This window comes from Poecilia reticulata, chromosome 5, assembly GCF_904066995.2.
Source record: "Poecilia reticulata chromosome 5, P_reticulata-male-v2, whole genome shotgun sequence".
NCBI lineage: Eukaryota > Metazoa > Chordata > Actinopteri > Cyprinodontiformes > Poeciliidae > Poecilia > Poecilia reticulata.
This window is the reverse complement of record NC_088834.1, coordinates 31778911-31805124: the sequence shown is the minus strand read 5'-3', so window position 1 is coordinate 31805124 and position 26214 is coordinate 31778911.

Here is a 26214-nt window from a genome sequence, read left to right as displayed (position 1 = left end):
TGTTAGCATGCGTCGTGTAACCTGACCCCTGCATTAAAACTATGGGGACAGGCTTTAGTCACCCTGCGGACTGATTTTCTTCAGTCATCTCCAGCCTCATCTGTTGCGGGCGATTCTGCCAGATTCCATGTTAAGAAAAAACTCATTAAATTTACTGCTATCAGGGTCACAAACATGCACAACGTTCTTGATACCTGTTTAACATCATCAGTGCCATTTGTCTCTATCAATCCCTGCCTTCTCGTCTTGTTTTACAGAGTGTTCTGGGCATGTTTTCATGCTGGTGTCCTACTTAAGTTCATCTCTTCACCAGCTGTGAAGAGATGACGAGCAAAGCCAGGTCACTTTGTTTGATTTTGCTTGTGGCCGACTGCTGATTTGCACGTTCTCCCCAGATTTCTTCTTCTCTGAAGGGAAGATTTATTGCCTGCTGTTTATCATCAACAGAGATGACAACAAACTAATTAGAGCTCTGAGAAATTGTCCCAGAGAATGAATATTTAATAACAAATTACTATTGAAAGATCAAGATGGCGAGGGAAGCTCGCGGCATACGGTCCCTTTAGTGGAAACAAATGGGGATTCAGCGAAATTCAAATCAAACCCGAGATGTGTGGCCAAACGGCCGATGAACCGCAAGGAAAAACAAGATTGTTTTTAATGCGGCCAATAAAAACAATAATGTGTCCGAAGATTAAAGAGGACAATTAGCGGTGAGATGGGGCTTTTATTCAGTGACATTAGCAGCAACAAAGAATTCTTGTGGTTTTTTGTTTGGTGTGATAAAGGCTGTACTGAATGAGCCAAATACTGTGGGCTGGCCAGACAGAGGCAGTCTATTAAAACTCATTAGGGCTGGAAATGAGACAAATGAAGAGCGCTTTACAACGCAGAGGGAGAAGAGACGAGCTCCAAGCTGTTTATTCTGATGGCGCGGCGACGAGGTCAGAGGCCAACGTTGTATTCCGCGTGAATAGGCACGGCGGCTAATCCCAGACAGTTTTATTTATGGCTCCCACCTCCGCGATAGGCAGCACGATCCGTGTTCACTCAAAACTTAGCCCCCGAAATCGAGAGCAAGAGGTCAAAAGGCTAACGTCAGCAGGACCGGCACGGGTTGGCATGAGGCGCCTTTTAAAAGGGTTAACACAACCTCTGAGCAAACAGACAAGACCTCTCTGTCTCTGAGAATACTAGCGTCTCGGGGACTCTTTATTATTCATCTTCCTTCAAAGCAGTTTGGGCCTAAAATGAAGAGAGGAAGAAAGATTGAGCAAGTTTGGGAAAGGAGGAAAAAAAAGAGGGTTATGGCCAAACCGCTGCAATAAAAGTGATGTATGAGACGTCACTCAGTGATTGGCTCAATTCATCACCCACAAAACACAACCATGTCTATGTCCACACCCACAAGGTGTGTGCGATTGTGTGTGTGCACACACACACAATCGCACACACACCTTCCAGCCTGTAGGCTAATAGAAGCTCAATAAAATAAGCACTTTGCAAATAAGGGATGGAGCAATCTGTTATTGGGCTGTATGAGCTCTACCTGCATGCACTGACTCATGCACACTGACTTTAAGTGGAACAGTTCTAAAGATGGAAGCGCAGGAGCAGAAAGCTGAGAGAATGCAGGTGGTAACTAAAACTGATGGCACAGATCACAGGCGCCCTGATTAATGCTGGAATCATGTGATGCCTCAAAAACAGCTATGGATAAGGCTCTAATCCAGCCGTGTTTTCTTCTGTAACGCTTAGTGTAGAAGAGAGGCATAAAGTAAAGAGCAAAAGTTACAGGAGGGACTGAGTCAAGTCAGTAACAAGGCAGTTCAAAGTGCTTTACATGATGGAAATAGAATACAGCAGGCAATTATGAAACAAGCAGCAGACTTTACATTGTGTCAAATGCAATCATCAATAATAATAATCATCAAATATTTAGCTATTATTAGTCAAAGGCAACAGGTGGGTGTTAGTCTAGATTTAAAGGAAATCAGTGTTTCAGCTGTTTTACAGGATTTTGGAAGTTTGTTCCAGATTTGTGGTGCATAGAAGCTGAACGCTGTTTCTCCATGTTTGGTTCTGGGGATGCAGAGCAGAACCAGAAGACCAGAGAGATCTGGAAGGTTGCTACGACAACAGCAGATCTTTGATGTATTGTGATGCTAAGCCGTTCAGTGATTTATAAACTAATATTCTCTGAACTACAAGGAGCCAGTGTAGTGACTGTAGAATTGGTGTGATGTGCTCCATGTACCTGGTTTTAGTCAGAACACCAGCAGCAGCGTTCTGGATAATCTGCAGCTGGACTATTGATTTCTTTTTAGGACTATTGATTTCTTTTTAGGCAGACCTGAGAAGACACTGTTGCAGTAATCGATGTGACTAAAGATCAACATATGGATGAGTTTCTCTACATTACTGTGTACCAGAGAACAAAACAATGTTCATGAGGAGATGGAGGAGTGAGTTTGGTGGGGAATTTGGAAGAGCAACTGACACACTCCCAAACTTTCTTTTGAAAGCAAAGCCTTTCCAGAACAGGTGAAGCTAAAACAAGTGGTGGACTGATATCATTTCTAATTGGACTGTTGACTTTAGAAGTGGTGGCAACAACAAAACTAATCCACAAACGCAACAAAATCAAAACCAATTACCCAACAAACCAATTACCTAACAAATATAGACTTCTCTCTATAAACATATACATTTAGTCAACAAATTTAAAAAGCGCCAAAGTCTGTGAAGCAGTGACTCAGAAATTATGCGTTCTATTGCCCACAAAACTGGCCTTGCCCTTGCTGGTGACAGTCTTGTTGCCCTTGCACTTGAAGATGTCAACTCTCCATGTTCCTCAGTATGTGTGCGTGTTTGCGTGTGGGTGTGTGTGTGTGTGTGTGTGTGCGTGTGTGTGTGCGTGTGTGTGTGTGTGTGCGTGTGTGTGTGTGTGTGTGCGTGTGTGTGCGTGTGTGTGTGCATAGAGTCATCAGAGAACCAGCATCGTCAGTGTCAGTGCTCTTCCTCCCTTCTTGACCCTGTCATGGTGACTGCCATGCAAGTGTCTCCATCTGGGCAAGGTTCTTCACAGACACACACACAAACACACCTAAACACACACACACACGCGCACGCACACTGGTGCTACTTGCTCAAACACAAGTTAGAGAGGACCAAACACAAAGTGAGTAAAATTAGATTTGAGGCTCGCAACAAAACAATTATTTTCAAAGTGAATCCTAAATGTTCTCTCAGAAGCTGAGTACAGGAGTTCTATAATGCCTGAATATACAAATGAAGTACTTTAAGGAAATCATATTTTCTTTCATCCAATCGTGGTTTTCTAGGCTTTTGCTTTCACAAATAAAATTTTAGAACTAACAATAAAGCTAAAGCATCATCAATCCACCTCTTAATGTAAATGTGTGTCCTGTTCGCCTTCTGGTGAATGTCTTTACCAAGAAGCTTTTGTCCATTTTTCTATCGCAAAAAACAGCTTAGGACTGAATGGAGAGCATCTGTGAGCATCAGTGTTCAGATTGTCTAATAGGTTTAGAGCTGGGCTTTGACTAGGCTGTTCTAACACATCAGTATGTGATCTAAGCCAGTGTTTTTCAACCTTTTTGGAGCCAAGGTACATTGTTTTATTTGAAAAAAATCCCAAGGCACACCCATTCATCCATTCATCCATCCATTTTCTACCGCTTATCCGGGGTCGGGTCGCGGGGGCAGCAGCTTCAGACGGAGGCCCAGACTTCCCTCTCCCCAGCCACTTTTTCCAGCTCCTCCAGGGGAACCCCAAGGCATTCCCAGGCCAGCCGAGAGACATAGTCCCTCCAGGGTGTCCTGGGTCTTCCCCGAGGCCTCCTCCCGGTGGGACGTGCCCGAAACATCTCACCAGGGAGGCGTCCAGGAGGCGTCCATACCAGATGCCCGAACCACCTCAACTGGCTCCTCTCAACGTGGAGGAGCAGCGGCTCTAGTCTGAGTCCCTCCCAGATGACCGAGCTTCTCACCCTATCTCTAAGGGAGAGCCCAGCCACCCTGCGGAAGAAACCCATTTCGGCCGCTTGTATCCGTGATCTCGTTGTTTCAGTCATGACCCAAAGCTCATGACCATAGATGAGGGTGGGAACGTAGATCGACCGGTAAATCGAGAGTTTCTCTTTTTGACTCAGCTCTCTCTTCACCACGACGGACCGGTAAAGCGCCCGCTTCATGGCAGACGCTGCCCCAATCCGCCTGTCGATCTCCCGCTCCCTTCTTCCCTCATTCGTGAACAAGATCCCCAGATACTTAAACTCCTCCACTTGAGACAGGATGACCCCCCTGACCCGGAGAAGGCACTCTACCCATTTTCCGGCTCAAGACTATGGCCTTGGATTTGGAGGCATTAAGCCTCATCCCGGCCGCTTCACACTTGGCCGCGAACCGCTCCAGCAAGAGCTGCAGATCACGATCTGATGAAGCCAACAGGACCACATCATCCGCAAAAAGCAGAGATGTGATCCAAGGGGCAACCAAAATGGATCCCCTCAACACCTCGGCTGCACCTAGAAATTCTGTCCATGAAAGTAATGAACAGAATCGGTGACAAAGGGCAGCCTTGGTGGAGTCCAACTCTCACTGGAAACGAGCTCGACTTACTGCCGGCAATGCGGACCAGACTCTGACACCGGTCATACAGGGACCTGACAGCCCGTATAAAAGGGCCCAGTACCCCATACTCTCGGAGAACCCCCCACAAGGCCCCTCTGGGGACACGGTCGAACGCCTTCTTCAAGTCCACAAAACACATGTAGACTGGTTAGGCAAACTCCCATGCACCCTCCAAGGACCCTGCTGAGGGTGTAGAGCTGGTCCAGTGTTCCACAACCAGGACGAAAATTTTTCCTGAATCCAAGGTTCGACTATCCAACGGACCCTTCTCTCCAGGACCCCTGAATAGACATTACCAGGGAGGCTTAAGAGTGTGACCCCCCTGTAATTGGAGCACACCCTCCGGTCCCCCTTTTTGAACAGGGGGACCACCACCCCAGTCTGCCAATCCAGGGGAACTGCCCCCAATGTCCATGCGATATTGCAGAGTCGCGTGAGCCAACACAAACCTACAACATCCAGAGCCTTAAGGAACTCCGAGCGGATCTCATCCACCCCCGGGGCCCTGCCACCGAGGAGCTTTTTGACCACCTCAGCGACCTCGTCCCCAGAGATTGGAGAGCCCAACCCAGAGTCCCCATGCTCAGCTTCCTCAACAGAAGGCATGTGGTGGGATTGAGGAGGTCTTCGAAGTATTCCGCCCACTGGCCCACAACGTCCCGAGTTGAGGTCAGCAGCACACCATCCCCACTATAAACAGTGTTGGTGCTGCACTGCTTCCCCCTCCTGAGACGGCGGATGGTGGACCAGAATCGCCTCGAAGCCGTACGTTAGTCTTTCTCCATGGCCTCTCCAAACTCCTCCCACGCCCGAGTTTTTGCCTCAGCGACCACCCGAGCCGCATGCCGCTTCGCCCGCCGGTACCCATCAGCTGCGTCTGGAGTTCCACAGGCCAAAAAGGCCTGATAAGAATCCTTCTTCAGCTTGACAGCATCCCTCACCGAAGGTGTCCACCAACGGGTTCGAGGGTTGCCGCCGCGACAGGCACCAACAACCTTGCGGCCGCAGCTCCGATAAGTCGCCTCGGCAATGGAGGTACGGAACATGGTCCACTCAGACTCAATGTCCCTCACCTCCCCCGGAACATGTTCGAAGTTCTGCCAGAGATGGTAGTTAAAGCTCCATCTCACAGGGGACTCCGCCAGATGTTCCCAGCAGACCCTCACTACATGTTTGGGCCTGCCAGGTCTGACCGGCTTCCTCCCCCACCACCGGAGCCAACTTACCACCAGGTAGTGGTCAGTGGACAGCTCCGCACCTCTCTTCACCTGAGTGTCCAAGACATGCGGCCGCAGATCAGATGAAACGATGACAAAATCGATCATCGAACTGCGGCCTAGAGTGTCCTGGTGCCAAGTGCACATATGGACACCCTTATGATTGAACATGGTGTTCGTGATGGACAATCCGTGACAACCACAGAAGTCCAACAACAGAACACCACTCGAGTTCAGATTGGGGGGGCCGTTCCTCCCAACCACGCCCCTCCAGGTCTCACCGTCATTGCCCATGTGAACGTTGAAAGTCCCCCAGTAGAACAAGGGAGTCCCCAGGAGAGGCACTCTCCAGTACCCCCTCTAAGGACTCCAAGAAGCTTGGGTAATCTGAACTGCTGTTCGGCCCGTAAGCACAGACAACAGTCAGAACCCGTCCCCCCACCCGTAGGCGGAGGGAGGCTACCCTCTCGTTCACTGGGGTAAACCCCAATGTACAGGTGCCAAAATGGGGGGCAACAAGTATGCCCACTCCTGCCCGGCGCCTCTCACCGTGGGCAACTCCAGAGTGGAAGTACGTCCAGCCCCTCTCAAGGAGACTGGTTCCAGAACCAGAGCCATGCGTCGAGGTGAGGCCGACTATTTCTAGCTGGAACCTCTCAACCTCGCACACTAGCTCCGGTTCCTTCACCACCAGAGAGGTGACGTTCCACGTCCCAAGAGCCAGCTTCTGCAGCCGAGGATCAAGCTGAGGATCTGCAGCCCAAGGAGGAGACGAGGCACACCACCAACCAAAAATGCAAACAAAGGCCACCTATATTACATATATAGTTATTCTTATCAAAGTGTCTGGAATAGGAATCAAATAAACACAAAAAAATATTTTTATCATATTTTACATTTCTTATTTCAAATTGCACTTAACATGTCCACTTCAAAAATACACCTGAACAGTGCCACAACAATGTGGTCTTAAATTTAAAGAAGTTTAAAGAAGACTAATAATTTTTTATTTAATATAATTGCTAGTGATAGTTAAGTCAACTCAATTGAAGTTGTAACAAAAGCTTTAATTAAGAGACAAAGTTGATGCAACTCAACTTAATCAAAGCAACACGAAAACTAAACAGAATCATTACACTGGGATTAGGTTACACACTGTTTAACACATATTTTAATAACTAGATTACTTCTGATGACATGTTAGTTGCACTGGCACATTTTTGGCATAACAGAGTAAAATGTGCTTGACATGTTTATTTTAAAAACATTAATAAAATCAGACTGCATCTCTCTATTGTTTCTCTTCCACTATTGTCTTCTACTGCTCATCTACTCAGTATTTGCACTACAACATAAATCATCAATAATTACAATGATGTTTGTGCTTATAATGTGACAAAATGTGAACAGTTCAAGTTCGGTTTTGCAGGGCACTGAACCATTAGCAGAAGCTTATTTGCTCGGTGTAAAGGTCATAGGTGTGGAGAACTCCCTCACTTCAAGATATTTAAATTCAGCTTAAGGCCATTAATCCAAGCTTTCTGCCTGGTTGAACAGGAGAGTCCTGGAGGTTAAGGAGGCTAAGGAGGTTTCCACGGGTCAGAGGCAAGCGCCCAGTTGGTGTAAACCTGGAAGAGCGGTGGTGGCATGGCAAATGTCGCCCCCTTTGCCACACAGGACCGCTATGCACAACATTTTTAGCAAGAAAACCAGAAAATGGCGCAAAAAATGCAGACACAAAGTAAGAGTCCTGCAGCTCTGTCTTTCATTCAAGGCTTTAGAAGTACAGCGTAGGATGTTCATGGCCTGGAGGAAGAAACTGATTGGGAAAAAAATTCATTTTCTCCCAGTTTGTTATTTTTTGTTACTTATATTAACTATTGTCATTTTTGTTCTTAAAATACCAACATTTCCTCTTAATTTTATATTTTGGTCCATCTGATGATGTAATTTTTAGATATCAAATGATTGATAATTTGATCAGTTACCCAGTGAGTAGACATTTTACCAAATACTGTTTTACTCTTTCTTGAGTCATTTCTTGGATGGCTACTTTTTACTTTTGCTTGAGTAGAAATATGTTTAAGTAGTACGATTCTTACTGGAGTACAATTTTAGGGACTCTTCCCACTTCTTACTGTGAGTTTAGATGTTGTTCATTATTATTTCAGACTACAATGGTTGTTGTGTCATTCATGCCACATGATCAACTGGATTTGATTCATTGTAATCAATATTGGTGGGAAAAAAATGTAAAATTGAAAGATTGTAAGTCACATTTGCCTGTTTTACATTCTGGAAAAGAAAGTTAACCTCTCCAATTGTTCTTATGTATTTTTTTTTTTTATAAAGTTTTATTATGTCTGCTGTCATCGTTACCTGGACAAATCAAGAGGTGTATCAAAGATTTTCATGGATGTTTAACCCGGAAGAACCTTGAGATGTTTCTAAGTTACACTTACACAAAAAAGACAAATTTAGAAGAAGGTTACATGAATAATTACTTCCATGATGGTGAACAAGCCGCAGCACACAAAGTAACAACGTCGCTCCACATAAACTACTAGCTGTTTGCACAGTGACAATCACAGTTAACTAGTCATGTTTTAATTTTTTACTAGGGGATACTTTAGAGCAGCGTCAACTAAATATTAAGTGAAAAGCAAAAAAAGAAATAAAAAATGGAGTTGGAACATATTATTCTCTATTTTGACTATTGTGTTATATCTTTAATAGGCGTTTTGCAGACTGTAGCACTGCTTCCAGCCCTGCGCCGCTGTTAGAGAGTGACAGCTCTATACCGCGGCTCCAGCTGTGTGACAGGTTGCCACAGAAACCCCGGAGAGAGCTGCAGGCTAATGCTGAACAGCAGCAGCTGGCACTCAATCTATGGATATTTTTGCGACTTTATCCGGGTATTTTAAGACCTGCTCTGTGAATGAACCCGAGATCAGGTGTGTGCAGAAGTGAGAAAACTCCCAGCTGGTCCGTCTCTTCTCTCCCTCTCCCAATACACCAACTAATCATTCAAATAGATGTGCTTTGGAAACACGACTTTTAATCCAATTACTTATTTAAGCATTGGTGTGGATGAACTCTATCGGTTCTTTGTCAGGATGTATTCCTGTTCAAGTTCAGTCATCATCCAGTGACAGTATGAACGGGTTGCTAGTCCATCACAGGAACTAACATAAACAAATGAGACACTATAGCTTACCACATGAACAAAAGAAAGAAGTTTTATTTTTCCTCTGAATGCAAATCAGTCCATAAAATACAGAAGCACTGGTCCAGTAGTACTTTCTGGAAAAAACTAGACCACATTTTGGAACACAATCAAGTAACTAAGTTAACTTCAGTTGTTATAAAAATGCTTCATAAATCAAATATTACTTAAAAGAAAATTGAATTAGTAATTTTGGGCCTCTGACTCTTTAAGAAACTCCTTTTCTTTCTAAGACTTCACCTTCAGGAAGTCATCACAACATGGCTGCTCTATTAACCCTTTAACAACATGTTTACCAGTCTTGCATGGAGGAACAGCTTGTATACCCAGCTCAGCAGGTATGCACTTCAGCCAGGTGTTTGCTAGTTGCTGCTGGCTAGTCTGGAGGACCTGAGATAATTGAAACAATTGTAGCTAATAATTAAGCTGATTGAAAATTGCTCCTCCTCCTCCTCACTTGGTATTTGGAGGAAATAATAATTAGAAAGAGTTAAGTCACTCGGACAAAAATATCCTCTTTCATTTTTTTGTTCATTTGGAGTGGTATGTGTTTTTTATGATATTTTCATGATTTGCTCCTTTTAGGTTAGCTTGTAATCTATTTGATTTGGGTAAGGCTTTGTCTCAGTGTGGTAACAAAACAGAAACTCTCCAGATCAGACTGGTTCTTCTTAAAATACTTGGTTCTTCCTAAAATACTTGGTTCTTCCTAAAATACTTGGCAAAATGTCGTCCACATGGTTTACTGGACACCAGCCAATCAGTGGTTGGCTGATAACATACGGCTTATGATGTCATCACTGCTCAGATCTGGGAGGAAACTAGAGAAAATGGCTGTTGGATGTGACTAGACTAAAAGTGACTAGAAGTTACAAAATTGTGTTGTAGTGTTCTTGTTTTGTATTGAATTTACTGTGCATTGATTGACCTTTTTTTTGTATTTATGGATAAAATTTGTGTAGTCAAGTCATTTTGACCTTGTTTGTATAACTTTTGTCTCTTTTTAGCAGGACAAAACTGAGCATTGTCCAGGGACAACAGACCAATAATTCCCTTTTTTGCTAATTCCGGTGCATTGTCCCGACCAAGCAAATGAAATTAAATGTAATGGATGCTTTTGAAAATATGAATAGTTCTGTGTGTCCGTAAGTGTGTCAATCTTCCCTGAATATGTTTAAAATTTAACAAAGAACTTATTTGAAATAATAAAAAATTTTTAAAAAGTTTTTTTTGTTTAATTTTCTTGAGTCTGGTTTGACTTTTAAAGTTATGATCTAATTAAGGAGCAACAACACAACACTGAATCGTTCATTAATATTTGTTACTTTATGTATAAATTGTAACTATAGGATCTACAATCTGAATGGACCTGAAAGAAAACAGAAGCATACCTAAAGTAAAAGTTTCACAAAGAAAGTGTAATATTTACATCCGTTCCTGAGTGTAGGGGGATCAGCCAGTGGCAAATGTGTGATTTGTTAACAGTCTCAACACAGAGAGCGGCTCTGGCTCCTGCTGGGAGCCACTGCTGCGCCAAGAATCAGCCGCTGAGAGCCTGAGCCGGGGGGCGGGGCTAGGGCCGTACCTGCTGCTCATACAGTGAGACCAACAGATACCTACACAAGTCTCATATTACTGAAGAAAAAGACAAAGATTTGCTTCAAGTTGATCTTTTGAAAAAAAATAAATAAATAAAAAAATGACTAATTGTAGCAACGGTGGTTGTTAGTTTCACTTCCAATAAACTTTCACTTTAGGAGAACTGAAATTGTGTTGAGTTGAGAAGAAGAAGGCTGTGTTACTTTAAAACATTTCATTAAAATTTTAGACCAAGCTCGATGGAATGGGCCTAAACATTTTAGATATTTTAGTATTTTTTTTATGATGGTAACATTTCTTCTTTTTTTTTTTTTACTGCATCACTGACCTTTTGGATTTAAGCCTATAACAGGCCAATGAAGATAGCAAAAACCAAAAAGAGGAAGAGTGAATTTCCACCAAAACATTTCTGAGATTAATCTAAAAATTTCTGACCTCTCTCAGGCATTTATTTTTCTTACTTTTCAAACTCAAAAATGTCCTTGTTTTTTTTTTTTTCTTATTCTTATTTTTTAATTCTGAGATTATTCCAAAAGATATAAGTTTTTTGGGCGAAAATTTACTCCTCCTTTATTTATTCTGTCCTAATACCCAATACACCATTGCATAAACCTGTCATTGCATTCAGAGCCTCAGCAAATTACATCTCTACTCTAGAGATGAAACAGGGTGCTTTATCATGACATCCTTTCAATGGAGCAACTGTAATACATAATTAAATTTAATTATTATTTCACCTCTAAATGCAGCATTTATTGATGATTTCATAGAACTTTTGTTAGCTTATGTGCTAAGCCCCTCCCAATTAATTCCCTACAGGAGGGATTGCAGAAGGGTGTACAATGTGTGGCCCGTGGGCCATTTGATGTGTTGGAATGGCCCAGTCAAAGGCCAGGTCTAAATTATGTTGGGAATCTGAGAAAAAACTTGAATACTGCTGTCCACTGAGAAAATGTCTGGTAAATGTAATTATAATAAAACATGAATCTGTAAAGCACCAACTCAAAACAAATTCATGCCACAGACTGTGATATTTCTAAACTCCAAGTGTTCTTTTGTTTTCACTCAACAATTACTAAGTTCAATAAAAACTGATGTTTTTAGTTGTGATGTGACAATTTATTTAAAAAAATAATGAAACAAAAAAAGAAGAAGCATGACACATTTTGAGGAACTGATTTGAATAAATGTACTCTATCGGTGCAATCAGTTTGCTAATTAGAATAGCAGAGTGATTTCAGCTTGACTGTCATGGCTTCACCCATGCACATCATTTTACATAAGTTTGTTTCATATTAATATTGTGGAAACATCAGCAAATTCCATCTTTACCAACCGCTTCCTATTTATTTACCTTTCCTGCCACATATATGTCTGTCATTTACATAAACTGTATCTGTAACCCAAATGTGCTGCAGCATGAGATGATTTATGGGTCAAAGCAGAGGGATCCTGCTGTTAAACTGCTGGGTCCCGACATCTCACACTGCCACCCTGTGGCCGGCAGAGAGAACTGCGCTACATGAGCCACATGGAGACAGTAAAATGTCACGGATTTAATCAGAAATATGACGATAATTGGCTTTGGGACATAACCAGCAGTGTTGATTTAACCTTTCTCGTCGGGCCGGTTTGGGTCAGGTCGGTCTTTTGCAACAGCCTTGCCAGGTAAAAAGCTGCAGTAATATCACACACACTTTAATTCCATCAACACCGAAATGTGCTTTTTTTCCCCTTTTCTTTTTTTTAGCTGTTTCTGCGCTTTAAATCGTCGCAGTGGCAGCTCCTTAAAGCTCTGCGTTTTCAGCATGTCGCACAGCCACCCTGTCCTCTCTTTCACCCCGAAATACAGAAATACTCCCTCTTCATCTTACCCCCCCTCCACCTTCCAACTCTCCCCCCCATATCCTCCTCCGCCTCCAACTGGCTTTGATCCGCCCCTGCAGCCACACTGGAAAGATGACAGGCTGAGGAAGGAGAGAGAGAGAGAGAGAGAGAGAGAGAGAGAGAGAGAGAGAGAGAGAGAGAGAGAAAGAGAGAGAGCGGAGAGGGAGTCAGAGAAAGGAGGAGAGAAAGACATGACAGCTCCTCAACAAGTGCAGAGCGTCAGGGGAGGAGAAGGGGAGCCATGAGTGAAAAGGAGAGCGTGCCATTCTGATGATGAGCTCCTCGCCATGGGAAGAGGAGGAAGAGGAGGAAGATGAGGAAGACGAGGAGACGTATGCGGCATCAAAAGGTGCTGGAGCTGGGTTAAGCATGCAGACACTCACTGCTCTCTTTTAAACGGGCAGTGTGGTGTGTTTTACAGGCATGTGGCGCTTTACCTTCAGCTTCTATGCACCACACATCTGGAACAAACTTCCAGAAAACTCCAAAACAGCTGAAACACTCAGTTCCTTTTAGTCAAGGCTAACGCCCAACTGATTAGAGCTGCTTTTGCCTCACAATAACCAGGGATGCCCTGCTTACAGTTTTCTGGCCAATCGTCGATTACCCATCTTTAAAAACCTGACCTGCTGATTCTGATTTTGGCCGATACCTTGCTATATTTAGCGACTGAAATGTATCTAAATATAGCAGGAAAGTCACTGAGTTAGCAGCAGTGGGGTGACTGTTGTTAACTGCAAAAGTGTAGACATGACCTGGTGGGTCGGTTTGTCAGTCAAACCTCTCAGGGGAGAACAGAAGAGGACAGTGGCCGATTTTTAGACCTTTTTTGAGGTTGGTAAGATTGGAGGATAAGATCGGCATCACATGTATGTATCGGCTGATCACCCATCTCCCAAAATTAAGGGAATCAGCAGGTTGATAAATCAATGAATTGGTAAAAACACTGACGTTTTTACCAGCGTTTCACTAAGAAGTAGCACATGTAATGAACTCAGCAGATGCTTTATGAGGCAGAAGCTCTGAAGCTTCTAAACTGCAGCTCTGAGGAGTTTCACCTCGAAGGCGGGGCTAGGTCCACCCAGACATTTTGCACAGCTGAATGGTTGCCATGGGAGATTCAAGAGATTTCTCGAAAGAATCAAGAAAAACATCTCAGGTATGTTTTTGATGAGAGAATAACTTCATAACATGATGTAAAGCTTAATATTTTACAGAACACTGCCCCCTTTAAAGCACCGTTAGCTCTGGCTCCATTTGCTGGGGTCAACACAACACAACACACTGCCTAACACATTAGTCAATAAGTTAGAGAGAAACACCTGAACAGCAGAGGCTACAATCATAAAGAACGAATGCCGTTCAGACGCAGTGTGTTTTAAATGTATCTACAGACACATTTATACTGCTGAGCCTCGGAGATTTGCACTGGGTTTATTTATCACGGTGAACCCCCACGCTGCGCTTTATTCTGACTCGTCCCCACATAAACCATCCTGCCAGCAGAAAATTCTCGCTGGAGCAAATTAACGTCCTTTACTCGGCTGAAAATAGAGCAAATCGATCGTATTTGTTTCAATGAAGAATGCGAACGGCAAAGCTTTTGGCTGTTTCAGGACATTACTTAGAATGTTTCTTAGCTGTATTTAAACAGAGTGAGCAGAGTGCACTTATGTTTCCAGAAGATAACCGCGTGGCTAAGGGCTGGTTCCTTCGACAGGGTTGGGGAAGTCTGTTAATGCTACAAAGATTAAAAACTCTTATTTAATTCAAAAGGAAACTTAATGCTTTTGTAGCCCATATAATCAAAATATATTCAAAGAGTGACTGTGGATGGTGATGCTGGGGGCAGAGAGGGTCTCTGAGAGGAGAGCAGCCTGGTTTGAATCACAGCAGGAAGAATTCCTGATGCTTTAACTAAATATTACTGCATTTTAATGTGTATTTTGGACAAAATCATCATACGATAAAAAGTTCCCATTGGAAATATGGTAATGTTCACCAAGCAATCTGTCTGTCGCAAAAACAAAAAATCTGATTTCAAATGACACATGGAACTTTGCTCTGTATTCAACAAGTCATGACAAAATACATTTAACAGTCAAATATCTCCAGCAATGACTTTGCAAAGCAAAGATACCTGTAATGTACATTTAAAATTGTTTTTTGTTGTAGTTGTTACTTTTCATCAAAAGTAACAAAAGTAACAGCGACCGGTCTGCCATTTTGGATGTAGACTTTGCGACACAGAGGCGTACTGCCCCAGTTCTCACATTTTTGCACACTTGTTACCTGCGCACTCTATCCATTATTCGCATTCCGACTGAGTTCACACTTCACATAGCGGGGAAGGGTGCAGTGTGAGTTTTGGACTGGGCCGATATTCCATAGTAACATGTCCTGGATCATAACATCAACATTTGTTTTTGCTGGTAATTTTTTTATTTTTATTTCTTGACAATATTCTTTTTCTTTCTCTTTTTAAGCAAAAAATTCTGTCAACCTGTACTTGCTTACCAGGACCTCCATGAATACACACAGCGTTAGAACAATACCATTTCTTCTTTTTTTTTTTTTGCCTCATACATCCAAAAAATGAGGCACATCATGCGAAATATGCAGACATATATATTCTGCAAAAAACTGCCCAACAGTATTTTAAGGCTATGTTTCAATGTTTGACAATGACCAACTTCAAGTTATGCTCAATAATATCTCAAGCTTTTGTATAAAATAAAAAAAATGTAAACAACTGTTAAATTGAGATGATCTAAAAATGTAAACCAAATAAAATATTTTACATCAAATAAACAATTTTTCACCTGCTGAAAAAATATTGCTGCATATTTCTCCCATGTGACTAGATTGTTGTGTTTTGAGTGTGGAGACTGAATCCTGCCCTCTGATTGGCTTCTGAGGCCCATGCCACAAATGAGGACTTTTCCCTCTCTTTAACTGTTAGTTTTTGTTTTGAGACAGTATAAATACTCAATAATGTGTTCAAAGCATTATAGGGGGTTATAATCTTTCTTCATTTTAAACTTTAATGGAACAAAAAGGGTCATTTTGAAAACTTAATTAGGTTATTATACAAAACCTTCAGTTGTCAAGCAGGGTGTACTTACATTTAGTCCTGTGTCTATATTCTTTTCTGTAGGACATTTTTATCGTTTTCTGGAACTATCTTTATCAATCAATTAATAAAGACAACAAAAAACACAGGAAAGTTTCAAAGTGTAGCACAGAATGACCCAGTCTGCACCATCTTATTCAACCAAACATGCTGTGGGAAGAACACGGGATGGTCAGTCTGAAATCAAGTCAAACCTCATGATGCTGATTGAAAAGGACAAAGCAGCTCAACTCATTATGCAAAGAGAGGCCAAAGCAAAACCTGATGCCGTTTCAACTCTTTCCTGGAGACTGGAGCTTAAAGCAGCGCATGTGACATGTTTTACTGGGTCATCAGTTTTGAAGGGCGAATGTAATTATTCTCCTAGAGACGTGACAGAATGTGAACAATTATGATCCCGTTAATACGCACACCGTTTTTAATGTATTGCTGTGATTCAGCTTTAAATGTGTGGGAAGTGTCTCTATTTTTATAAAACACTGCTGCGTTTTCAAGAGTACAGGTAAAACTTGGGTCTTGGAAAACAGACATTTTCAAAATTTAAACTATTTATAATGCCAAAGTGTCAAACAGTTAATAACGGTGTAACTGTTAACTAATGGACAGTTTGAAGATCTGCTTATGACTTGCGTGTGGAAATTATGGATTGTCATATTTTCACAGCACATTTAATTAGTGAAGAGAAACATCGGATAAGAAAATTGCTTCTTTAGCATTTGCTGTTGGAAAATTAAAAAAATAATTATACTATTGTGTATTTTCAAGGCACATAGTGTTGTTTTATAACACAGTCCAGTAACTATTTTAACTTCAATTGTTATAAAATGCTACATATGTATAATATGACTTTAGATCAATTTTATGTTGTATTTTAACACCTTGAAATTGGGCCTCTGTCTCTTTAAGAATCTCCTGCTATTTCTGAAATTCCGCTTTCAGGAAGTCATCACAACATGGCTCCTCTATTAACCCTTTAACAACGTTTTTACCATCATTTCACTGAGAAGCAGCAGCTGATGTGCAGTTACACCAGATGTTTGCTAATTGCTGCTGGCTAGTCTGAAGGAGCTGAGTTGGGGAGGAGCAGGAAAGGTGATCTGTCAGGTGGAAGCTTGGAAACAGCACATCGGAGAAGGAGTTGTGCCTCGAAGGCGGATCTAGGTCCAACCAGGGGTTTCACACAGCTGAGCGGTTGCCACGGGAGATGCAAGGATTTCTCCAACATGAATGAAAAATAATTAAGGCAACACTTTGGGCATTTATTGATTATATAGCATGATGTAAAGCTAAAATATAATTATCTTCCCTAATGTTGCCCCTTTACATTTTAACCAAGGGTGAGAAATAGACTAGTAATGGTTAGGGAAAATGTCTGGGTTAGGCATAATTACTTTTCCTAAAATTAATACAAGTCAATACAAAGTCCTCATTTTATATAGAACTACAAGGAGGTGTGTGTGTGTGTGCGTGTGTGTGTGTGTGTGTGTGTGTGTGTGTGTGGGGGGGTGTGTGTGTGTGTGTGTGTGTGTGTGTGTGTGTGTGTGTGTGTGTGTGTGTGTGTGTGTGTGTGTGTGTGTGTGTGTGTGTGTCCGGATAATTGCCTGGATTTATGGGTGAACACAACAGTTTACTCTGTCGTTGGATTTTCAGGGATATGGGTTCACTTGCGGGTGAACGTGGGAAACAAAGAGCCTTGGGAAGATGCACATCAGAACCCACACACACACACGCACACGCACGCACCCGCACACACACACATACACATACACACACGCCGACTTGCGAAGTGTGAAAGCATCATGGCTTAGCATTTGCTTCTCGCTGCGTTATCTTATGTATTGAATGTGTGGGATGGAGAAGCATTGCATGTAAGGAGACAGATGCTGGAGCTCGCAGTGACATGCAAACAAATGCCCACATTCTCTCTCTCTCTCACACACACGTATAATTTTCAGAATCTGGCACAACACTGCGAGCTGATGTGCTCAGCATTAGCGCCTGTCCCACAGATGAACTCCTGCTACTGAGGCTCACAGCGAGCCGAGGGGAGCCTGATCAAATAGTCCAACTCCCTACTGTTACCCCTCACTCCCCCTCTATCCTCCAATTTAATTCACACACACACACACGCACTGACATAAAAACAGAGGAGGAGATGACGGCTGAATGCTAATGTTGGACCTATTTACATTTCAAGCTGCATGACTGTCAGTGCATCTCTGTTTCAGGGAGAGAGTGGGGAATTGTTCGGAACACGTCGTTCTTGTCTGGTTTTTGGTTTAACTTCATCCTCTCCAATCTAAACACAATGCCGGGAAACATACAAATCAAGGGCTGGTACTAAAACTTAAATTAGAGCATTTTTTTTAATCTTTCATTTTGTTAACAAATCCCTCGTTTACATCTTCATTGGCTTAGAGAGTCGCTTACATTTAGATGCGATGCTTGTTTTCTGTTTTTCTTCTTCATTCATCTTTGCCTAGCTCCTTTGTCTCACTGAAAGTAGTCAGAGGTTTCAACGTGATTAAGCGCTCCTTTTCAGAGTTGCAACCATTTCTATGTTATTGATGGTTGTCCGTCGCCCTGTGACAAAAGCTAAGCAGGTGCTGAGAGGATCTGCAGAAAGAAAGCGAACCAGAAAGCAAACAGTGATGGATCTGTGATTGCTCGATGGGAACACGTCTGAAATTCCAGTGTTGCATCAGTTGACAGCAGGATTCCAGATTGAACATCTTATTGACTAAGATGAACAAAAATAATTTTTTTTTACAGGGTTGACTTATTTAAATCACACATATTTGCACAAATATTCTCACCCCACTTAATCTCCCCCCCAGCCCCCCGCTCCCATTTTCTCAAGTCCCTGCTACAAACTTCAGTTCATTGTTGGGTTGCAACCATGTTAGTAATCGATTATTCTTTTGATTTTTCTGAAAATCAGATGAAAAAACTGCAACCTCCTGCATATTTTTCATTAGACCACATAAGCGTATTTTGTACCTTATTAAAAATACATTAATAAAAATGAGCAAATCTATTCATTTTTTAAAATAATAGAATTAGGCAAAAAATTGCCTAATTTTATTTTAGGCAATAAAATTATTGTATTTTATTACCTAAAATACAATAAGAGCAATCCTTCAGTAAACGCTTGATCATGGACGTACCTTCTTGTGTAGAAATTGAATAGAATAGACTAGAGTATTATATACTTTATTGATGTCCAAGGGGAAGTTTAAATTAAATTAATTAAACCTTTTAATTAAACATTTCTCCCAGTGACCACGCTACATTTTCAATGGTCTCAGTGTGCCAGGATTCATTGCTGAATAGGACGGTCACAACATGAAAATGACAATAAATTATGTATTACTTGATCACAATCTGTTCAGTGTGTGTTCTACTTTATACATCTTCCCTGTAGACTTCTGAACACTTAACACCACACACTCGTTCCCCCCAACTCACCTGCTGCCTCCAACGTTCTACCGGATTCATTAAGTGGATAAATGAATTATTTTAAGCGCTTTGTGTACAAGCAGTTAAAATACATGTCTGCTTTCTATATGTCCTTCACAAAAAATAAGAGCAAAATAACTACAAAGATGCAAATGAAGTAAGAAGTGAACGGTGTCAACACCAGATTTGGGCAGAAAGATACGCCTGCCTTTAGGTCAGCCCTCCAAAAACTCATGTAGCTTCCTGCTTATCAGCATGCCCCGTGGGGATAGATAAATGGAGTGAGAGAAAATAACTTTCTGGGTTTTTTCTGATGAATACAGGTTTGCGGGTAAGAAGAGAGCAGAAATACATGCACATACTTGAAGTGAAATGTTCTCACTTTCAGCTGATAGACCTGATTTAAGCCAATCACACAATAGTTTGCTTATCCTTATTAAGTTGCTGTTGTGTCCATAAATATAAAAATTATGACCTTACATAAATGCTGCCTCATACCTTATTTAGTGTGCCAGGGGTTCTCTGGGTTTTGTTGGACCAGTGTCCCCCACAGCAGTGCTGCTGGACGGATCCTTCAGGCTTTTTCTTGTCAGGAACGTTTTCATTTCCATTAGCATGCTATGCTAGCTTGAGTAGCAAAGCAACTTGATGAATTTTACCCTTTAGAAAGATGGTCATGGTATGATCATTTGACTGAATTATATCAACTTATTTTACACTAATGATTGTAATACATGTTAGATTTCATGACAGAAAAACGTTATATGCTGTTTTTGTTTTTCGCTTTTTTCTCTCTCATCTTCTGTCCAACTTTTTGAGGTTGCCCTACCACCCCATGGTGGCTCCGGAGCCAAATATGAAAAATACTGTTTTACATATCATGTTGCACTGTGATGGAATGACCACTGGAGACTTTGGGTGGACATGAATATTGTAAATATGAGGTTTAATGATGTGACTGAATTGTTCCCTTTGGTGGGAACAATGCAGTACCACCACAAAACTAGACTAAGATTTGGATAAATGCACTTAAGAAGTTGGAAAAGAAACACAATTTTTATATCCTCAAATAAAATCCATCGGATTATCTACACTGCTCTTTTTATTTCACATTGTAGAGGTCATTTGAATTGGATGGTTTTCTGGTATTGATCTGTTTTTTACATCATGACATCATCTGAGCTTTCCTAAATAGTTTAAATGCATAGTAATCTTAGTGTAGGTTAGGGTTGTCCCAATCCAATATTGATATCGGAAATCGCTCCGATTTCATCCAAAAAAAGAATGTCAGATTAAATTGGTCAGGATCTACAATCTCTGATAGGAGCACTCCACTCCAGAGTTTTAATCCAGGATTTAGTCCGCCCCAGCATTTCTACCCAGCAGTGCCTATATCTCATATGCAAATCCAATGGTTAATAAATAATTGGGTCAGTTGTTCTCACACTTGTTATAGTTGACTATTGTTCTCTGTTTATGTTTATGTTTAATCAAAGTAATGCTTTGATTACTTTGTTCCGCAGAAAACAAGTAATCAAAGCATGTATGATTCATTTTGATATTGTATTGCACTCTAAAAAGTGGTGGTTAGTTCATCTTATTTACTTATTTAAATTAATTTCACTTAATTCTTTTGCTTTTGCTATGACAGCTTACTTTTTTGTGTTCATTTAACTCAAAACTTACAAATCTTTAACCTAAAGGAACTTTTCACTTTGACTTCACTTAAAACAATTGAGTTCAATGCTAGTTTTGTATCCTATGTCTGACCAACTCAATTTATTATGATCATCCAACTCAATTCATTAAGTCCTTCCGTCTCAATTTGCTAAGTTTTTATAACTTAATTGATAAGGGGGTTTAACATGACAAATTTAAGTTACTTTTACTCAAATCATTTATTTTGTTCTAATAAACATTTAATATCTCTTTGACTTAATTCTACAGAAAGTCAACTCAAAATTTTAAGTAGTTCCAAACTAAATATTTTGGGCTTCTTGGTTTGCAGCCTAATGCTCTTTTTACAGTTTCATCTAAATACATTCTAACTTAAAAGTTACAAATCTTTTCCTTAAATGACCTTTTTACTTTGACTTTACTTGAAATAATTAAGTTCAATACCATATTTGTATCATCTGACACCATGCTAACCAGGGACAGATTCCCTAAGTAGAGTAGTCGTCTTGTGATCGCAAGGTTGTAGGTTCGATTCCAGCTTCCTCCTGCCACATGTCAATGTGCAAGACACTTAACCCAGAATTGCCTTCTGATCTGTGTATCGGTATATAAATTTGTGAGTGCAGATGGGTGAATGTGACTCTACTGTAAAACATTTTGAATGGACTGAAAAAGCACTATATAAGTTCAGTCCATTTACCATTTTTTGAAGTAAACTAAATGATTTGAGTAAGATTGACTTAAATCTGTTATCTTAAACATACTTAATAAATTTGTTAAAAAAATTAACAAATTGAGTTGAATGATTATAATATACTGAATTGGTTAAACTTAATAAATTAAGTTGGATAAACTTAATTGAATTGCTTGTTACCAATGGAAGCAATTCAATTAAGTTGGTTCAACTATTTTCTTTTTAGAGTGTGGGTCAATATCAATATCGGCCAATATTCAAAACTGCAAAATCAGTATTGTAGTGAAAAACTTGGAAAACCCCGAGAGTATGCACAATTCTGGCTTTGAAGAAATAAATTATATGTCTTGCATTTAGAAAATTAGAAATGAGAAAAATGTTGGTAATTGTGATTGACAAAAAAAAAGGAAAGATTTAGTCTGATTTAATCTCAGACAATGAGGAAAGAAAAGGTTGTCTGTGTTCAACTCTTTCTGCCACAATCAACCAACCATTTCTACTCCCCAATTTTTAGACTTTGTTATAATATTATCAAACTGATTATTTAAAAGACTTAAAACAGGCAAGTAGACAAGCTGTGTTTTGGTTGATATTTTAAATCCTTTGCCATGCTTTTGGTTAGCTTGTGTGCATCGAGCAAAATCTCCCCGCCACCCCCAACACACACATGCTTTTCATAGATCACAGGGTTAAGAATTTTGTTAAGCAGCACAGCCTCCCTCCCTCCATCTTTCCCTCTTGTGCTCTCTGTATTTCTTCCTCTGCTTATCCACAGGGTTGCCTGCGGCTTTCTCATCCCAGAACAGAGTAGAGAAAATTAGGAAATCGGCTCCAAAGTGCGGGAGGATGAGATGTAAGAACAATCGGTGTGCCGGGAGGCACGATAAGCCTTTGAATACGAGCTTCATTTGCGGAAGTTCCAAACCGCCGTTGCTTTTTCTGTTTCTCTGTTTGAGCATCAGTGGGTTTATTTGCAGACTGCCAGACAAGGAGGTCGCCAGCCGAGGGTGTCACAGCCAGGTCAAGAGACGTTTTAGTCAGACGTTCACACACAGGGAGAGAGGAACTGAGCTAAACACTCGGCCAGCAGGCATCCAACACCACTGGCTGACTAGAATATCCAATATAGATTCCAGCAAGTCCCAATTCTGAGCCTGCACTGCCCTCTTAGGGTCCCTATAACAACTGCACACTGCCTGATTTCATTAAAACGCTCCTATTATGTTGCGGGTCAAATTGACCCGTTTTAAAGTTTAAAAATATTTTTAAAATAGTTGCAAGTATTTGTATTGCATGAAACTTTTTCTATTTGTCTTAGTAGGTGAACTCTACATATAAATTGAAAATTTATTCATTTTACACATTTGCAGCCCCCCCTGTGTCTATTTGTTACATCAATACTATTCAGGTCAATTTGACCCAGCAGTCAAGTTAAAGTGCAAAAAAAGATAAAAAATGTCCTATTCTATTTGTTACCTTATTTCACCACACACACACACACGCAGACACACACAAACCCACTTTGTCCCTGCTCTCTTTACTTCACAATGAACTGCGAGAAAGCAGGTGTTCATACAACTTTTGACGGGAACCTATTCTGTTCCCGTGGGTAAACTCCACCCACACTGAGTGGACACTCAGTAGAAGTGGAGGAAAACATAAATACTCTCTGCATGACTCATTTATCTTGATTTTAATTGGCGGGTCAATTTGACTCGGAACAGTATGTGTGTCTCAAGTTCAATTATAAAGATCACCCTTTGAAAATTGTTTTTAAATGTAATATAAAAAAATTTACCAAAGATCACTTTCAAGGAAATTATTGTTTTTTTGCGTCTGGGTTTTTTTCAGTGGACATAAAAAATGTAAATCCCATTTTTTATGTCCAAATGAGTAATTGAGTAAATTGTTGTCATTAATCCTTAATTTCTGAGAAATAAAAAAACATAATTGCACAAATTTTGATTGATATGGTTAGTATTGGAGTTAATAATCAGATAAAAAAAATGTTTTGGAGGAATTCTTTGGTTTCTGACACTATTGCATGATAAAACACTCCCCGGGTCAAATTGACCCACGAACATTATTGCTGTACCTCAGAAACGAACATAATAGGAGGGTTAAATGCGTTTTCCGTTGTTTTACAGCACAATTAATGTGTTAATCCACTCAGTGATGGAGAATAACTCGTGTGATAGCGATAACCTTCTGTTGTCTTTTTATCTTTATTTATCTAACAGGGACGGTAGAGATGAATGCTGTTCTTTGTTGGTTAGCAGCAGAAAATCAAAGAATAAATGAAACCTCCCATGCTTGATGATGATCAAGGCATTGATGAGTCTCCCCCAATTCAGTCTGTAAGTTATGAAGTTCCTTTTACAACAGGACCAATTATTGAGCTGAACTGTTGGAGAAATCTGTGAGCCGCAAGACTGTTATCTGTGTGGGATCCTGCATTATTTCTCTGTATCAGTTCCTCCCAACATCAGGAAATGTCCTTTGTACAAATGAATTTAAAAAAAAAACAAAGACTGAAGAAGTACTTTTTTAAAGAAATCAATTATTGTTTACTACCTGTTCTGCAGCCCCTTGTCTTCACAGAAAAATTCCTCCACTGTTATTGCATTGCACCTAAAAACAGCAACAGCATGTTCTGCCTTATTTTACCAGGAGCAACAGCCTGCGATGGAGGGAATCGAACCCGCCGGGTCAACTGCCTGGCAAGCAGCTATGCTCTCCACCATACCACCATCGCTGTAAAGGTTCATTTTTAGCAGAAAATGTCCTGTATACAAATGTATTCAAAGCTAAACAGAGTGTAGAAGAAGCATTATTCCCATTGGAATAATAATGTATCATGACATTATTATGTCATAATATAATGCAATTCCCTCATCAAAAGCACACCTTGAGTGTTGCCTTGATTATTTCATGCAAGTCTGTGAAATCCTTTATTCTCCCCTGGCAACCATTCAGCTGTGCAAAATACACAGAAAAAACTCAAAAATAAACACAGAAAACTACAGATCACAACAGGCAGGGGCCCAATATTAATTCAGGAGCACAATTTCCTTTGAGACATATTTGATATGCATAGCATTTCTTTGTGTATGGAAATCAGGCTATTATGTTTCATTAAAAATAGTGTATGTTTAGTTTGTTCTTATGTCACCATTTTTAAAAATTTTTGTAGCAAAAGATAACATTTTTGTGACCTGTGACTATTTTTATCTTCACCTTTACACACCCTTGTTCTACAGCAAGGCTTTTGATGTGAGACAACAGAACATATCAGGAAATCCTGATTATAAACATGGCTCTTTATGACAGGTGTGTACTAACTCCTATTTAATGAGTTGGGATGTTGTGGTTCATTCTGAACATAACCACATCTTTATGATATGGATTTTTTTTTTTGTTATTCCCCCCAACAGATTTCAGTCTGTTGTTCAGCTGGGCTCTACAATGTTGACTATTTGCAACCTAATCACACAGAGGCGCCATGATAGATATCTGAAGTAAGGTCAGGGAGTATTGAACAAAGCAACTATGACTGTATTCGCTTTGTAAGTAACTTTTTAAAAAGTAACTATTTATAAACTATTCTCATGGTTTCTACTTGCTAATTTGTCTGTAGAGGTATCTCCCCTAGTTGGATAGACTAAATATTTTCAAAAGTTGGAAACAGTTAGCTTAGAAACCGGCCCGGACCTTCTCCTTCCTGACGTGTTCGTTGATTTGATCAGCTGAACCAACTGCAAGACCATCAGCTGAACCAACTGCAAGACTCCTTCAACAAGCAACTGGTGGTAGCAGGCAAAGGCAATGACACAAGACAACACACAACACACAACAAGGACCCAACAGGGAAACACAGACACAGGGTGCGATTAAATACACCAGGGAGTAAGCAAGAGACAGCTGGAGACAATCGGGTGGTAGGCAGGACAACATGAAGACTCCACTGAACATAGAAACCTAAATTAACACACAGAAAAGCCAAATCCTCAACTTCTTCCAGTCTCAGGCGTTCTGAAAGTCCTGTCTGTCTATATTTTCACTCAGACAGCCTCCAGACTCTTCCTGCAGCAGGCAGTCGCTCTGCTGGCCTGCAGAAGTCCAAAGTCCAGTATGATGGTCTGTTTCTTTGTTTGTGTAAAGTCCAATAGGTAAATTCCAGGCAAACATTTCACATTCTCTCTGAAAGAGATTTAATAAAATCTGGAGGTTGTTTTTTTTACTCTTCTTTAGGAGAACTGCAGAATGTATCTCATTTATTGACAAAAATCAATCTGCAAACATTAATAAGTCCTACAACAACAACAAAAAAGAAACTATCTAACTTTGTGTTCACTACTAAATGTAAACTAGGCACTGGAAACGTTTTGTCTATAATTCTATCTAAGGGTCAGTTATAATTTATAAAAGAAAAATAAAATAAAATCTTGACAAACATAATATTAGAGATTTTTTTTTTTTGCCATTGCTGAACAGTGTCACATATTGGGTTGAATAAGTTTATATCTGTACATTTCAGTCCTGAATAACTGCAATCACCAAATAATGTTTTTTGTCACGCTGGATTCTATAATCTGGGTTTACATTAGGGAAAGTTAGTCCAAATTCCTCTTAAACAAATCAGTTTTATTAACGTAACATTCTCAAA